Source organism: Lactuca sativa, chromosome 4 (genome assembly GCF_002870075.4).
Source record: "Lactuca sativa cultivar Salinas chromosome 4, Lsat_Salinas_v11, whole genome shotgun sequence".
NCBI lineage: Eukaryota > Viridiplantae > Streptophyta > Magnoliopsida > Asterales > Asteraceae > Lactuca > Lactuca sativa.
In genome coordinates, this window is record NC_056626.2 from 52,921,334 (window position 1) to 52,928,059 (window position 6,726).

Here is a 6,726-nt window from a genome sequence, read left to right on the forward strand (position 1 = left end):
TTATTATAGTGAAACAATTTCTCAAACATTGCAACTTGCAAGTTGAAAACTTTGTTTCCTACCAATAGTATTGCCACCCTGCAACACTTTTCATAACAACTATGCTCCCACTAGCATAATAATTATGCTTCTATCTGCATAACAATTATGATCCCACTTGCTTTGACATGTACCCAGAAATCAACTGGACTTCTAGAAATCAAAACTATTGACTCTATTTCTAAAGTTCATATTTTTGATAGGTGATGCTTTCATAAGTCTTCATATAGACTTCTCAACCTCATACACCTTTCATTAGATAGTATATGTGTGTCTTTAAACCCTTTCAGAACTTACAACAATAAGTCTTGAATGTTCATATAGTCCTTTGCCATTTCTCACAATTCAAACTATGAAAAGAGATGTTGTACTCATATACGAATTTGAGAACACAATTATCACAACTGCTAACCATAATGATATCAATCATATTTAAAATCTACTAGCGAAAATGTTTCCTCATAATCATTTTCATGACTTAGAGCGAAACCTTTTGCCACCTAGATTTTATGGTGTATGTGTTCCAATCCATATGAAATTATCAATTCCAACCTACAATCATAAGATAAGGTTGAGGACAAAACCAAAATCAAATTTAATTTTCATGGACTGAACTTTTCTTATTCTTAATTTCTTGCCCACTGGCAACACAAGCGCCTACCAGTGCTTCCATGTTGTTTAAGCAGATCACTTCCATTGACCAATGTACCATCTACCTTTTACAATTAAATGAGAACTATAAAACTCACGTGCATAGTCAACTTAACTGGAAGGTGCTTAGAAACAAGATTGTGTCAACTTAAGATGATAGGTAATTAACCTCAGGTTGTGTGCTAGTGTTAAATAACATGTTTATTCTTGATTGACTCCTTAAACTATTCAAGATCAATAAGACTCCCACTGTCTTCTTGACATATAAATTTCTTTCTTCAAGGAACATTGCTTGACAAACAAAATAAATTTTCAAAAAGTTACTGTGAATTCTTGTCAAGATAACACTTTATTTAATTAGTGTTACTTTATCTGTGTTTTAACCAAAACTTCACAACTACCAATTTCAAATGTGCTAGAGTAAGAAAACGTTTCTACTCCAGATATCATGAGGTTTTATACACCAACTTAGTTTGAAATAAGCTTCAAGATACGATTCGAAGTTACTAGAGTGTGACTCTAAAACTTGATTTGATATGAATTATGTCTCATCTCTCGATTAAACCATTTCAACAATATCTGATTCCTCTTCTTAGTCATACAAATGCACTAAGATGTCCTTAGAGGATCAATTCTGACATGGTTCCGTAATCAATAAGATGATCACAAAACATGATACCAAAGTACTCTACTTTCATTTCAGATTGGAGAAACTTTTATCTTTCTGCCTAATAGATTCTTCATATTCGTTCTGCCATTCTTTGAAACTTTTCAAAGAATCAGAATTACAGTTAATCTTATAGGTATAACCATATTTACTGAACCATCAGTAAATCGTGAAGAATAAACTTATATCCTTTGTGGTGGATCTAAATATTCCACATCAATGTGTAGTAGATCCTCTAGCCCTTCACTTGATTCACATAGACATGTGATCAACGAATTAGTCATGATCTTGCAACAATGAAGGTTCTCATACACAAAAAAATTCAAATTGTATGACTCCAAGTTTCTATTGAACTAAAACTTGGGTGATGAGAATTCCTTTTCACTTGGTTAATTTGACATTTCCACAAATGACACAACTAAGAATCAAATTCATATTTAACATTGCCAATAATAGAAAGATCATCACCAATTTTCATAAAGGCCATTGCAAGGAAATATAAAGTAACAAAAGTTCACTTTATTGATAAAATGCAGAAAAATTTGTCCTTACAATGAAAATATAAAAACAACGTTTCCATACATTTCCTAAGCAATCTATTAATCTATCATAACTCTTAAGCAACAACTCAAAAATCTAATCCTCGAACCACATGATTGAAATCCATCTTTCACGATCAGATTCAACTCACTCTTCTTAAGCTTCATTCTTTCTCTTAGATCCTGCAAAACATCAAAATGTGACTATCACATCGTGTAATGAAAATCTATGAATAGGAACTTAATAAAGTTAGACAATGGATGTACCTGAAGTAGAGTCATACAACTTGACATTACTATATTTGTGATCTTTCAGGTAGACAGGGTAGCTTCACATCTTATGTCCCTTCAATTGGCAATAGAAACATATGGATTCTTTAGGAATAGCACATGGAGCTATCTCAGAACTGGCCTTTCTCTTTACCATATGGTCAAACGGTTTGACCTTGGTCGATCCATTTCCATTGGGAAGAGAAACCTTTCTGGGACTACTAATGTTGCCATCGTCAATATCCATGGAAACATGGGAGACAGGTCCTTCAAACACATTTGCTTGACCAGTGCTCTTTAGCATTTCTGCTTCAGTAGCAATTACCAAATATTTTAGATCAATTAGGCTTACGTCGTGGTTAGTCACATAGTAGTACTTAACGAACTGACTATATAACTCAGGAAACGAGTGAAGAACCAAATCAACAGCCATCTCCCTTGGGAAAACGACATCCAACATTCCCAATCTGTCAATGTGTGACTTCATTTTCAGAACATGTGCAAACACATAATCTTCATCTTAGTGTTTGCATGCCAAAAGGGCTTGAGTAACTTTGAACTTTTCAAGTTGACAGAAACGTGGTTCAGGGAGAATCATTGGAGGAGGTGGAGGAAGAGTTGAAGAAGTATGATTTCCAGTTCCGCTAATGCTCGAAGAAGGGAACGTTCTTTTACCTTGATCGACACGTGGAAGATCATCTTCAAAAGGAAAGCCATTTCCTAAAGGAAGAATAAGACTATTGTTTTCAGAACATGACATCTATAAAGGGAGAAAAGAATTCAAGTTAGTTGATTTAATCCTTAATTATTAACCCTAACTTTAAATTAAGGCTATGATCCATATTCTTTATTCGAATTCTGAAGAGGTATGTCGTAATCAAATTCGAATCTTTTTTAGGTAGGTAAGCATTTACCAGTTTCAATATAATGAAACTCCTATATCTTTTAAGATTCATTAAACTATTCAATAGCATGTTTAATCTCGATTATGCTCTCACTTTGTGACTGGGATGCCGAGGATCACAAACAATATGTGAATAACCATGAAAATTAGCTTGGTACTCTTGATGTGATTTATCATCTAAAATCAATGTGCCGGCTAACCACACGCGCTCCATTAACTCAATGATAATTTACGAGACACCCATTGCCAACACTATTAGTCCCATATTAATGTGCCGATTAACCACACACGCTCCACTAACGACCAATAAGGTGCAATGTGCAAGTTCATGGGTTAGCATCAAATTTACATTTTTCCTAAAGTAACTAAGAATGAGATTTTTAGAAAAATGGTTTAGTTACTTTATCATTATACTTTTAATGAGGATTAATTGTCCTATCAAAGTCATTTCGGCTAACGACCCTCCACCATACAAGAGAGCGGTCGGTAAGAATGAATACCCAGTGGCGGTCATTTTACATGTCGCTTCCTTAAACTCCCCTTATAGTATGGCTTCATGAATGAGGTGTACTAGTGGTTCGACTGGCTCGTCTTATATATATATATATATATATATATATATATATATATATATATATATATATATATATATATATATATATATATATATATATATAGTAATATTAAACATTTAATGTTACATATAATATAAGGGTGTATTTTAAACTTTTAAAATACTAGGGGTTTAATCTTTTAATAAATTAAACTTTTAATTTGATAAATTTAAACCTTTTATTGATTTATTAATTCTCTTTTAATTAAACACTTAATTAAATTATTAATAACATCCACAAGGATGTACTTTAAACCTTTACAATACTAGGGTTCTTAAATTTATGATTTCAAAATTAAACAATTTAATTAAATTTCAAATTATAAAACCAAAGGGTGTATTTTTAAAACTTTTCAAAAATATTAGGTTAAATTTTTAATAATTAAATTAACCATTAATTTTATCTTTATAAAAAATTAAACCAAATCATTAAATTTGATGAGAATATACAATTACATTTAATAAAAATTCAATTTTAGGCAGAAAAACGAATTAAGGTAATCACCTGAATCAAGCCAAGATAATCAAAATCGGAAAATTTGGGATTTGATAGGCCAACTCGTCAAGTCTGGGCAGTACACTCGTCAAGTTGGGCCTACCCGTCGAGTTCCAAGATGAACTCGTCGAGTTCTATGAACATAATGACGATTATGTTCCCTTCTCCTTTGAACAAGATCACAATTGCATCAATTTCAATTGAAAAACATCCTAGGCTCTGATGCCATTGATGGGTTTTGAGCACAACTACAAATCTTATGTGTTCATGCAATCATATAATTAAGGATCTAGGTTTTCACTAGCTGAACATGCAAACTTGAATACAAAAGAGAAACCCTAAAATGCATCTATGAAAAACAAAATTAACCTAAACATAGGTTTTAGATACATACCTCACTTGTTATATAGTAATAACAATTAATCCTTATTGATTCTTAAACTATTTATGCAAGTGCCTCAAATGTGACACCACTAATGGCTTACAAACACCCTTTACAATAGGATGAGAGGAGAGAGGGGGAGGCACACAACAATTTTTGGCTCTAGTAGGGTTAACTACATAGGGCCGAAAACCAAGGGGTTACTCTCCTTATATAGTTGTGGTTGCTTAGTCCCAAAGCTAGGGTTTGCAGGTGGAAACCCTAATTTTCTGCTTAAGGCCTAAGCAGCCCATGGACACCTTAATAAGAAGCCTTTTGATGACAACTTATAGGGCCTCCCTATAACTTTCGTCCACTCCTATATAAGGGGTCCAAGAGCCCAACTTCACAGCTATTAATTAATTGCAAAAGAGCCATTTTATATTTAATTAATTCCTTTAATCCCAAAATTAATTCCAAATCAATTTCTAATTAAATATTAATCAATTCCAAATCAATTATTAATATATTATTCTCATAACATATTAATAAATCATTCATTTCAATTTATTTTTCCAAATATTAAATTCAACTTCTCTCCAAAAGCCATCTTGTCAAGTTGCAAGAGTTAAGGTAACCCAAAGGACTTGTGCTTCTATCAATTCTAGTATATACCAGTTACAGTTAGGGGCTTAGACACCCAATCGAACACTATGGTCATTATGAGTTTATGGTGATGCCATTGGGTCTCACCAATGTGCCACCAACATTATGCATTTGATGAATCAAGTGTGCAGCTCAATGCTTGATCGATTAGTCATTGTTTTCATTGATGATGTCCTGGTATATTCCAAGACCAAGGAACAACATGAGGAGCATCTTCGAGAGCTCCTAGGAGTTTTGAGGTGAGAACGCTTGTATGCCAATTTATCGAAGTGAGAGTTTTAGTTACGGAAGGTGTAGTTCCTAGGACACCTCATTAAGTAGAACGGGATTTTGGTCGTCCCGATTAAGATTGAGGCCATGATGCTATGGGATTCTGAAGTCTCCATCGGAGATCAAGAGTTTTCTGGGTTTAGTCGGGTATTATTAGAGATTCATTCATGAATTCTCTGAGGTTTCAATACCCCTCACTCGCCTCACGAGGAAGGGTATGGATTCTCATTGGGGACTTGAGCAACAACTTACTTTCGAGACGTTGAGACAGAAGTTATGTGAGGCCCCAGTGTTAAATCTCTCTGAGGGTGTTAAGGATTTTGTTTTGTGTTGTGATGCAGCAATCACTAGTTTTGGGGCAGTTCTAATGCAGAGAGGGAGAGTGATTGCTTATGTTTCTAAGCAGTTGAAGTCGCACGAGGTTCGGTATCTAATGCATGATTTGGAGTTGGGGATGGTGGTATTTACCCTCAAGAGGTGGCGGCATTATCAGTATGGGGTCCGGTGTACCATCTACACGGACCACAAGAGTTTGAGATATCTCATGGATCAGCTGTCTCTGAACATGAGACAACATATATTGCTTGACATAGTCAAGGATTATGAATTCGAGATTTTTTACCACCCGGGGAAAGCAAATACAGTCTTTGATTCCTTGAGCCACAATTCGGCTCGTTCTTCTATTAGGAGTTTATGCATAGGGTTTGGATTGGTTCGCCAACGTTGGATTTGATTAGGGAGGCTCAAGCCGAGTGAGTCAAGAAGGAGAATTGGAAACAGGAATGAATTCGAAGCGATATTGACATGTTTTCTACTGACATACGTGGGTTGTTGACCCGGTGCGATCGGGTTTGGGTACTAGATTTTGGTGGGATGAGGCTGATTGTGTTGTAGGTGGCACACAAGTCTAGATTTTCGATACACCATGGAGCCTCCAAGATGTATCGGGATTTGCGAATTATTTACTGGTGGTCGTGCATGAAGAGGGAGATAGATTGGTATGTTGAGAGGTGCTTGACCTGTCGGATAGTCAAGGCCGAGCACTAGAGGCGCATGGCAAGCTTCATCCCTTGGAGGTTCCCATGTGGAAATAGGAACATATCACCATGTATTTCATCACCAAGTTACCTCAGACGGCCAAGGGTTTTGATGCGATTTAGGTCACAATGGATTGTTTGACCAAGAATGCCCACTTTCTAGCTATTTGAGAGAGCTCCTCGGCCGAGAAATTGGCTAATGTTTATGTACTG